Source organism: Pteropus medius, unplaced genomic scaffold (genome assembly GCF_902729225.1).
Source record: "Pteropus medius unplaced genomic scaffold, Ma_sr-lr_union100, whole genome shotgun sequence".
Classification (NCBI taxonomy): domain Eukaryota; kingdom Metazoa; phylum Chordata; class Mammalia; order Chiroptera; family Pteropodidae; genus Pteropus; species Pteropus medius.
In genome coordinates this window covers 19,959,346-19,971,779 of record NW_024354500.1, presented here as the reverse complement: position 1 = coordinate 19,971,779, position 12,434 = coordinate 19,959,346, and positions in this window count along the sequence as shown.

Here is a 12,434-nt window from a genome sequence, read left to right as displayed (position 1 = left end):
TAAAATACAATTTAAGTTCCCTTTGGTCCTATAAGTATGTTTCCACTTTGTCTTCTTATATGCGATTGAAATTGGTATTATCAGACAGAACTAGTTTTGCATATTGCTTATACTCCTTGCCAACTGTCATGGTAGGCAAGTGACATAACCTATGTAAATTTTAGTGTCTTCATCTGAAAAATGAGAAAATGTTACTACCTTTCTCATGGAGCTGCTAAGCAGATCATAAAGCATGATATCTGGTTCTTAGGCAGCCCTCAAAAACAGTAGCCATTATCATATCACCACTACCACCACCACCATCATCATCATTATTGAAAATCGTGTAGTGTCTGGCATACAATAAATACTATATATGTGTCTGTGATATAAGTAAAAACAAGTGAGAAATCCAGTAGGGCCTGGAAATAGGTGACTGAAGACAAAATCCGTGGACTTCACAGACTTGCTGATGGCTGGCTTTACTTGTGTGCAGATTTGCTGTGACAAACAAAAGCTATACACACAGAGTGTTTCATCCTGCTTAGCTGTGAAATTACTTGACCAGCTTTAAATAAAATGTGATTATTTCAAATAGCACTTCTAGAGTTTACTTAATGGAATTAACAATAATTTGATGCATTTTCCTGTATAATCAGATCACCGTAATAAAAATATTCAAGAAAAACTTTATTCTTTGCTTCATAAACAAAAATATTTTTACCAATAAAATATCCCTGAATTTTCCCATATTACTTATATTTCTTACTACAACACAGTCTTATATCGTGTGCTTAGACTTTACTTAATTCATTTGCTACTGTGATTTGTATTTTCCATATCAAGTATGCAATAGCAAGTAATTTTTTTATAGGACAATGTTAATGCACTTTCCAGAATGATTGTATTGATCTAATCATTTGCATCAACTTGCATCCAAGTGTCTGGTTGGTCTCCTCAAAGAAGTGTTGGTGTTATATCATATCAGGGGCTCAGCACTTGTCTCTGTTTCTGGTACATTGGATATTTGGCATCAAGAGGGCCAGATCAGGCTTGTTGAGTGGGGAGAAAAATACTGTTGGGTTTTATGCATACTCGCCATCTAAACCCTATGATTACTCTGTTCATTAGTCAATTATAGCAGCCTTGGGATAATCAATGACAGATGACGACAGACATCAGTTGGCTAAATCATTATGTCTACTCAGCTATTTAGTACCTTTTATCTGGTGAATGTTCTCTGGTGGACATTAACATGTGATACGAATATCTTCATACTTTGTGCCCTCTTCCATTTTTCCATCTACATGCCTTTTATCCAGATTTCCTTGTCCCAAATTTTGCAGTATTTCTCCTTCCAGGCACATTAACCAAAAACTAAGGCATTCATCTGCCCATGTGACTTTATTTCTTACCTTGGGCCAATATTTTTTCACGCAAAGTGAATTGTACTGCCCAAGTCTCTGACTACTGAGAAGATTTTCTTTTGTTACTGTCTTTTAGGGTCAACCTTGAAGCCCACCCACTTGCAAGGATGACCCAAGCATAAGTCATGTTCAGTGTTTTTTTTTCTCTCCTCGGTCAGCTGGACATAAGAGACTTCTGTGCAGCCACAGTCATGAGCTAGCAGTTAACATGGGATTTGAGCCAGCTGCCCATGCAGTATATTTGTCCCCTCTGGCCCTACTTATACCTAACAATGGATAGAAAATTTACATCTTAGAAGTGTCACTTCTGGACCTATGACCTTGTGATGGCCAGTTTGAACCTCATGGTTACTTGGTATCCCACAGTCAGTGGCTCCATCCCTTCTAGGGCCCAGTGTCATTGCAAGAACTGTTTTGCCTCAGTGTATAATTTGCTGCTTCAGATAGCATGGCTTTGGTTAAGAATCATAGAGTTCGATATCGTATTTCTCCTGTTGGAAGATGACACATGGCATCTTTTCCTTCCACATATATCTGTATGTACCTTGTTAAACACTACCCGACCTAATTTTGGGATCCTATTATACTCATTTCTGTCAGGGAGCCCAGTCTTATAATAGCAGCTCCTACTGTCAGCTCTGACCTAGAGAGGACATCCACCACTGAACTTTTTTAAGAAGCTCATGCCCTTTTCACCAACTTTTGGGTTATTTCTTTGATAAATGGAGTGTCCTCCAGGCTTTTGTTCAGAAGGCATTTGGCTGTTGGTTTTTATGACCTTTAATGATATATCCACGCTAGGATGCTCTTTGTCTGAGTCTTTTGCTCCTTTCTTCCACTGTCTGCCCCTAGCAGTTCCGGTATTTCTAATTCATTTATTGTGGTCTTTCACTTTCTCCATGTTTCCAAGAGCCATCCCAGGAATATGTCAACACTGTCTCCCAAAATCCTTGCCAGTAATGTCCTATATCATGAGAAAGTGTTTCCACATTCATGTCAATAAACTCTCTGTTATCCAACTTTATGTCCAGCCCTGCTTGATCCAACACACTCAGAATTCAGTCCCAAGTGTACTTCCTCAGCTCCTGCTGGTGCATATTAGCTAGGTCCAAGAGCTCCTTCAGGATATAATTCCTTTTCTCTCTTAGCAGGCCCAGCAACACTCCCACTGGGTTATATTGTGACTTAACCCTAGTTACTATTAGTCTGGTGGCCAAGAAGAGAGCTGAAGTAACATCTTATGGAAAATACTGTATCTGTCTTCAAGTAAAGGGGAGCCTTTACTTGAAGCATTTAACACAAAGTAGTGGACCACATTGTCTGGTTCAGACAGTTCAATGTTCTCTGGGGATTCAGTCTTTCTGAGAACATACACTCAGATGTTCTCATTCAACATCTCAGGGGTCTAAGCCCTCTTGATTCAGGCTCTGATATTGGTGTAGCAGACTTGCAGAAGTTGGATTTCTACTATGATGGATTTCTACCACTCTTATAATTAAGTCCTGCATCTGAATATTATCTTTTTTCTATTCTCCAGTTGCAAGAGATGAGAGTTTTCATATATCCTCCCAAGGAGAACCTTTGACTTTTATACCTACACTTTAATTGATGATTAATCATCATCAATCTTTCAATGTCTTTATCCAATGTATCAACCACACACAGCAGCAGCCATCCAATTCCATAGTCTTTATAATCATATTTTTCTTATATATCTCATCTCTCTCAAATGCCTGGGATATTGCACTCATCAGAGTAATCCTGTCCCTTGGTGTCCCATCCCAGCTCACTGCCAGTAAAAGTTTTAACACATATTGTCGCTGAGTAATAAGGGCTATACATATTCTCCTACCATTTATGGGCTCTTTATTGGCAACTGGACAGCTGGTGATTCAGCTCCAAAATCTCACTGTTGACCACTCTTGATAGCAAATGTGATTCAGGTTCCCAGGGAAGCAGATTTGAAAAGCATAATTAGCATGCAAGAGTTTTATTGTGTTGCACTTTTGGGAACACCTGTGAGGAAGCAAGAAAGAATGGATTGGGTAGGGAGAAAATCTGAACTACCACGTAGTTGCGATTGTGCATGTCATCAATTGCACAGGGATATCTAAAGTTAAGATGCTGCCCTCTTTACACCAAATAAACAGGTTAGATCTTTGTACTTTTATAGCACTGACCTGTTATTGAATGAAGGTTTTCTCTAGGGTGGGAACACACAGTGAGGCTGAATTCTTAGTCTAAGAATATAGCTGTTATCTGTTAGTAGCCAAATTCCTGTCATTAAAGGCAATAAGTGCCTTGGTTCTGAAGGGGGATCTTAGTGAAAGTTAATAATATCCACTATAGTGTAGATTTCATATCCAAAAAATGTAGTACTGCATTCAAGATTTCTGAAGTTAATTCTACTGAAAAATATAATATTAAGTTGGTGAATTGAGGGCAATATGTAGGAACTTAAGTCCTGAAGGAAATAGGGATGATGTTGTTGTTATGGATGGTAGAATTCCTCAGGACTTAACGAGACCAGAGATTTCATGACTCAGGAATTCCGTAATTTTACTATGCTCATCTTTATTTTAAAGTAGGGTCATTATCTTTATACTCGTTGCGTATGTTGTAGAACTATAAACAGAAGTAATAAAATATATAACTTAAACATTGTTCGGATGAAGTGTGTTCCAATGCAGAATAAAATATTGTACTATATTTGACATTAACTCCATAAAATTTTGTCTACCTATCAAGGACTCCATGCCAACTCCTACATCAATCCCTGTGGCCAAGGTAATGCTATGCTCTGCGGTAAGGAGAAAGGATTTCTACCCCTTGGTTTAGGCCACTGAGCCCCAACCCTGAAGTTGTGATCAATCCCCAAAGCCACAACTTTATAAGGGTGAAATAGATGTAGAAGAGAAACCATTTGAGGTAAATAGGAAATAAGATAAATATTGTCACCAGCTTTTGTAGCTTTTATTTTGAAATATTTATAAAGTCACAGAAGATCACAAAATTATAGAGTTCCACGTACCATCACCCAGCTTTCCTCAATGGTGACATCTTATATAACTAGTAAAATATCAAAACCAAGAAATTGACATTGGTACAACATTGACTAGACCTTATTCTGTTTTCACCATTTTTTGCACATATGTTCATGTGTGCGTATATGTATGCACAGTCCACCCAACCCATTCGATTCCCTCGTCCTTATTCCCTGGCAAGCACTAATCTATTCACCATCTCTATAATTTTATTATTTCTAGAATATTACATAAATGAAACTATGTCACATGTGACATTTGGGAATTATAGGCATACCTTGTTTTATTGAGCTCCACTTTATAGCTCTTCTTAGATACTGCATTTTTTATAAATTGAAGGTTTTTGGCAGCCCTGATTGAGCAAGTCTATTGGCACCATTTTTCAACAAGGCTCAGATGATGGTTAGGATTTTTTAGCAATAAAGTATATTTTAATTAAGAAATGTACATTGTTTTCAGAGACATAATGCTAGGGCACATTTAATAGACTACAGTATCTATATACATAACTTTTATATGCACTGAGAAACCCCAAAATTTGTGTGACTCACTTTATTGCAATATTCACTTTATCGCGATAGTCTGGAATTGAACCAAACCCACAGTATCTTCAATGTATACCTGTATCTCTTTTTAGTCAACATAATTCCCTCAAGATCTATCCAAATCATTGCATGTATCAATTGTTTACTCCTTATTATTGCTTAGTAGTATTCCATAGGTATGGATGAACCAGATTTCTTTAACCATTTACCCAGAGGAAGACTTCTGGGTTGTTTTCAATTTTTTGCTATTATTAATAAAGCTGTCGTAAATATTTGTATATAGGTTTTGGTATGAACATATGTTTTTGTTTCTCTGAGAATAATGTTCAGATTGTAGTTGCTGGGTCATTTGGTAAGTGAATGTTTAGTTTTACAAAAAACTGCCAACCCATTTTCCAAAGTGGCTGTAACATTTTACATTCCCACCAGCAATATCCGAGAGATTCATTTTCTCTGCATCCTTGCCAGCATTTAGTACTATCACTATTTTTATTTTAGCTCTACTAATAGGTATGTACTGACGTCTCATTGTGATTCTAATTTGCATTTCCCTAATGGCTAATGATGTTAATAAATTGGCAGGTATGACTCAAGTAAATTGGTCATACATTAATACTTCTCATTTTCCTGTATACATCTTTTCATTGTAATGATACTCTTATTTCAAAACATGAAAAAAACTTCCTCAACTGCTCATTAATACTGCTTGATATATATTATTTACTACCATTTTGTATTTTATAATGTTACAGATAGAGTCTTTAAAAAATACTGGTAAATCGTTAATTTTTACATAGAAGGAAACTAAGGTATAGAAATATTAAGTAAATTGTTCAAAAATATACCAACAGAGCTGTAACCAGACCCCAAATGGCTAGTGTCTTGGTTCAGCACTCTTTTTTGACACCATTATATCTTGAAGTTTGATTTCTTCACTTAAATTGGACGTGTGTGTGCGCGCGTGCGTGTGCGCGCGCGCACGCAAGCGCGTCTTTTTACCTCTTTCTGCATCAGGCAAATCTCCTGAACATAAAATGTGCTCAAAATACGGTTCTTGGTTTATTAATAGACTGAGAGTTACAAACATTTGTGTCGTTGACAAATACTTTTTAGGTTTATTACTTTTTTTTAGCACCCTGGCCTTCTTGTACCCTTAAGAGGAGGATAATAAGACATTGTTATTCTTTAACTTTAATAAGCCTTACAAGATCTATATAGCTAGATAGGTACAAACTTCTCTGCCTATGCTACTCCTTCACTGTAATGGTTCTCAAGCATTGTAAACCATGATGCTAAGGATCTGTAATATTTGAGTTCCACTGACTGAAAAAAGTGTGCAGTTGGCCATGGCAGAAGGAAGATAAAGATACCCAGAGGCACAGAAAGCAGGCAGTTAAACAGAGATGCTCTGTCTGCTTTTCTCTCCAAACATACTAGAGGAAGATGACCAGGTGGATGGGGAGAAATTTGACTCATAGTACTTAGGAAGTAATTATGGAATATCTGCTAAATATGAAGGTAAATAAAACTAAAATCAGGTTGAAAATGGAGAAAAAGAAGATGCCGGTGGATTATAGGTCTCCAAATTGTCAAAGAGTTGTAGGAGTTGTGATAATTGTAATCAATAAGGAGAGGCTTGAATTTTGAAAATGATACAGTTTGTAGGTATTCAGAGTCTAAGGATAGTCATGAAATGGATGCTGAATGAAACGGATTACGAAGATTGAAATAAGGAGAGGTCAAGGTGTTGGGTGGGGATCATCCATGGGAATGCTGAAGATATTTTCCATGAGAACAGAACTTTGGGTGGAGAGAAAAAGTGTGAGCTAGTCTTAGGTAAATGAGAGTGAGTGATCAGGATGTTGGTAGAATAATCCTAGAGGGAAAAAGAAAGTGGTATAAGTTAAAAAGTAAAAATTTTACAAATTGGAGGGAGAATATTTATATGGAATGTGCACTGAAGGATCAAGGAAAATACTAGCTCTCCCTCTGGCTCTGTGGAACACAGAAAATAAGAAATTATAATGATCTACACTGGCCACACTAAATGGTGCCCCAAGGATATTAATAGTATCTACCCACTGTTGAAAGGAGTAAATATGATGACACATGTAGAATGTCTAGCATGGTCTAGGAACACATAATATCCTCAATGAATATTATTACTATTATAAAAATGCTGAGGACATTTAAGGAGATATAATTGTCTCCATTTTCCAGATAAGGAAATTCAAGCTCAGGAAGATCAAGTGATCGCCTCAGTTTTATAGGGTTAATTAGTGCCAGAATAAGGAGTTAAGTCCCTGTATTCTATCAGTTTTCCCATTTGCCAGTAGCGGTGGTGGCGCAATGGACAGAAGCAAGTGTCTTATCCAGGGCTGGCCTGCATGGGGCCGGATTGCTCATCTCAAACTTGGAAACGGAAAATAGGAAACTAGACAAGAACTTGTCAGAAAACAGTCTCAGGGGCTGGGTTCAAGTCAGAGCATTTTAGAAAAAAGTGCTTGTTTAAATCTGATTGTTGAGGTTTCTCTGTTTTAATATTATTTTAACAAAAATATAATTAATAAATGCTAAATTTAGTAAAGGTATTTTTCAGCTTATTAAAAATTTTGGTGCTTATAATATAATCTAGCCTTAGAAATGATTAGCTAAATCACTTCCCACTCAAAATGTTTTTAGCTTTGTAGGTAGGTAAAAGTTAACATTTTAAAAAAATTAATTAATTTTTTAAATTGAAGAAATTATTTAAATTTCCCCTCCATCTACCTCCCCACTCTCCTCTCCCCTTTACTCTCATAACCACTAGTCCATTGTCCATGTCCGTGAATCTCTGTTTGTCCTGTTCATTTGAAAAGTTAACATTTTTTTAAAAGTCAATTTAATTTGTCATACTCTTTAAGAGAAAGATTGATCATAAAGGAAGGATCTCACTCACACAGCTGGGAAGATGAAATTAAGGCTTTGGCTCTTTGATACAACCAGTATAAACTCTCAGAAGGCACTCAGAAGGATAAACCTAATAAATAGTTAAGGCATCTTCATATTACCTAAAATCAAAACTGAAGAATTCTCAAGAAGTTACTCAATACAAAGAGAAAAATTAGAGGAGAACAGAATGTGGAGAAATTATTCACAAACATTGCCAATTAAGCATTCTAAGTTGGACTAATATGGAAGACAATCAGTCCCAGAAGAATGCAAAAGAGGCCGTGAACTCTGACTTTGAATCAGAAGAAAACACTGAAAGGAAATTACTCAAAGAAAAAAGAGCTAAGAATACTAATTGCTTGGAAGAAGTATATCCAAGGCTGATATGACCCACCAGAATAGAATGAAATGAAGTCCTTTCTAGGTCTAAGGATGAATAAATTTCCACACATTGAATTCCTCGTGAAATAAATGACAATTGTGGAACCTTACCAAAAATCAGATTAAAATAGGTATTTGGCTCAATTTGAGCCAAAATCTGATATCCAGATTCAGCCAAATACTTTCAGTGAAATCTCTTGAGAGCCAAAAGTTTTTTGAAGCCAGAAAGACTATATTTTTGAAAATTACTATAACTATGTATAAATAGGGTGACCACATAATTTATCTACTAAACTAAGATATTTTTAAGTGAAAGAAGATGATATTAATAATAATATCAGTACCATAGGTACAAACGCAGATGGTCCTAGACAAACCTGGGCATATGATCACGTTATGTATAAACCATTCTTGTGTAACACATTATCATGGTGCTCATGAAAATGGTGGTAAAATCTGTATCGGTGGATGTGGTGATAAATTAAGTCCAAACTCTAGGATGATAGTTCACTGGTTAGTGAAGATTGCATCTCCATAGTTGTTAAAGATATTGCTACCTAATTTATTTTAAAATTTTCTAGAAATTGAAAACAAATAACTATAACTTGAGTATACAGAATTCTAGAATCACAACTACTACTTGCTTACTCTTTGGAATAGAAATGAACTATTACTTTATCCTTAGCTCTTACCTGAATGTGCATGTGTATATAACCATTTGTTGATTATGCGTCAGAGGATTCTTCAATTTTCTCATTGTGGACAGAGAAACAAAAGCTCCTTCAGCCCTCAGGCCAATCTTTGATAGAAACAAACTTCAAAAAAAAAAAAAAATCATCTCTCTCTCTCTCTTTTTAAAACTTTTGGTCAGAAGGATCAATTAGCAAATTAAATTCAAATACATATTTTTTGAGAGTTTAGATGATGATAATGATGACAATGGTGATGAAAGGTTCTTGCTCTCCCTCCCACACCACCTATCTCTCTCCCACAACAGATACATACACATGCACACGCGCACACGCACACAGACATACACACACACACACACATTCCCTATCTCAGTATATGGAACCCATCCACTGACTGCTCAGTCCCAAATGGAAATCATAATTGATATTGTCTCTTTATACATCCCTCACATCTCTTCTGTCAGCTGGTTTTTAAGTTCTACTTGCAAAGCACATCTTGAATGTGTTTCCTTTTCTCCATTCATACTGTACTGCACAATCCAAGCCACTTTAATTACCCCTAACCAGACTTCCCACTCCTACTCTTCCTTGCTGCTACCCCTCGCTCTGCCCCCCACATGCAGAGTAATTTTTTCAGAAATATAAAGCATATCATTTTACTCTCTGCTTAAGCTATTCAGTGGCTTCCCACTGCACAAGAATAAAATGGCACTTCTTGTCGTGGTTGACTAGGCCCTATATCAGCTCATTTCTCGCCATTTTCTCCTCTTCTCCTCACAATGATCCCACCTCAATGGCCTACTTTCTCTTCCTCCAGAGCTCTCCCCTTTCCTGACTCAGGGCCTTGTCTCTGGCACCTTCTTCAGCTTATAAAACTCTGTGTCTAGCTCTTCCTAGGTCACTTTCTTCTTACCCTTCAAATCTCTGCTCACGGGACCCCTTCATAGGACTTCTGTGATGACCTATCTTCCCACACTTTACTCTCTATTATATCCAGCAAGTTTTCCTCTAGAGCAATTATTATAATCCAACTATTCTTATGTGCTTATTTATTTATGCCTTTCTCCTCCAAATGCACTGTAAGCATCTAGAATAAAGGTCAGCAAATCTTTCTTTTCTGCAAAAAGGCAGATAGTGAATATTTTAGACTTTGCAGAACACATGGTCTCTGTTGCATCTACTCTATAATTATAGCATGAAAGCAGCTGTAAATAATATATAAATCAATGGGTATGGCTATGTTTCAATAAAACTTTATTCACAAAAACAGGCTTTTGGCTGTGTTTGGCTCACAGGCCCATAGTTTGCCGATTTCCTCTAGGGACATTACTTTATATGCATTGTTCCCTCCTATGTCCTCAGCACCTAGCACAATGCCGATGCTGCACACATTCACAGCCTTTCATCCTCATCAGAACCCTGGAAGGTGGATATTTTTATTTTCATTTTATAGATGAGTAAAATAAGGCTCAATGATGTTTACTGATCCACCCAAACATACATAACTCATATTCATTTCTTGGGAATGCTGTAACAAAGTACCATAAACTGCACAAACTACTTAAAATAATAGAAATTAATTCTCTCACAGTCTGAAGGCTAGACATACAAAATCAAGGTGTCAGCAGGGCAATGCTTCCTCTGAAGTCTCTAGAGGAGAATCCCTCCTTGCCTCTTCTAGCTCCTGGCATTCCTCGGTTGGGGGTAGCAAAGCTCCATTCTTTCCCTCTGCTTTCACATGGCTTCCTTCTCAATGTGTTTTTCTGTATCTTCATATGGCCTTCTTCCCTGTACATTCTCTCTTTTTATAAGGACACTGGTCATTGGATTTAGGACTCATCATAATATAATACGATCTTGTTTTAACTAATTTCATCTGTAAAGGCCCATTTCCAAATAAGATCACATTCTGAGGTTCTGAGCGGACATGAATTTTAGGGGGAGACAATATTAAGCCCACTACAACTTTCAAATGATAAGAGTAAGGATTTAAACTTGACTCCATTTCAATGATTTTCCACTCCAAAGTTGTAATCTCAGCTATTAAGTTAACTGTTAACAATGGTGTCCAAGTTTAGAGTTATTCTGAGAAATGATTTGATAGTCAGTGGAAAAGAGATCTAAGAAACTTAACCTTAGAGAAGTTTGTCTAAGTCATCGTTTCTGACTAGTACCCTGAACATAATGTTAGCGTTGATATTAAGGGCATCTGATACATATCTTACAAATAGAGATTTAAGAAGTTTTTCTGCAGATAGCAGTGGTTGAGCAAGGAGAATCACATTAGAAGTTCCATAGTCTCTTTAGTTAACATCCTTGAATACCAAGCTTGTAAGGATTTTCCCCCCAAAGCTTGCCTAAAGCATGTTTTCCCTTTTAGAGGAGAATGAAGTTCTCTTACAGCCTAAATACATTTGGGAAATGCAGACCAAACCAAGTAAAACAGATTTCTTTACTGAAGTAAATAATTGCTTCTTAACACTTTTTATTTGTTTAGGTGCCTTGTGAATTTCTCAGAGGGAGGTATTGTACATATTTTTCTAAGTTTATTGAACTTTATTTTTTGTGGAGTATATTTAGTACTAATCATGTGTGCCATCCACTTTGGTACATCTACTTTGGGTGTTTGCTTGCTTATCTAAATTCAGATAAGTTCTGCTTTTCTGGAGGTTTTTATAAAATTTTTATAGCTCTTGGATTTTAGAAATAGGTTTTGAACCCCTCCAAATTAGATGAGATTCTTGACCAAAGGGGAGAGAGACCCTGATGGGTTCTACCATGGCGACTACTAATTTATTGGTCAATTAATTCACTAATTTTTAAAAAATTTATTCACCCACCAATTTAATATACGCTTATGGTGCTTAAGGAAGCACATAATGATAATCGAGACCAGACTTATTTTCATTAAGTCATCCAGATAATACACATCAACCACCATTTTCCAAAGTAATTTTAATAAATGGAAACCATTTGTAATGGACCGAATTATGCACCTTCCCGTCCTGAAAATTCACATGGTGAAGCCCTAATTCTTAGTATCTTAGAATGTTTCTGTATTTGGAGACAGGACCTCTAAAGAGGTAATTAAAGTTAAATGAAGTAATAGAGGTGGAACCCTCACCTAAGAGAATGATGTCCTTATAAGTAGGAAAGATACCAAAGGTGGGTTTGCACAGAGATAAGGTCAAGTGAAGACACAGCAGAAAAGTGGTCATCTACAAGCCAAGGAGAAGGGCTTCAGGAAAAATCAGCCTTGCTAGCTTCTTAATTTTGGGTTTCCAGCTTCTAGAACTGTGAGAAAATAAATTTTTGTTGTTTAAGCCACCTAGCAGCTTTAGCAAATAAAAACAGCACTGTTAATTAGGCCCCAGTCTTCAAGAGCTTTATTCAGTTAGTTCTAATGTCTACTGAGGATTTATTCCTCTGTTTCTA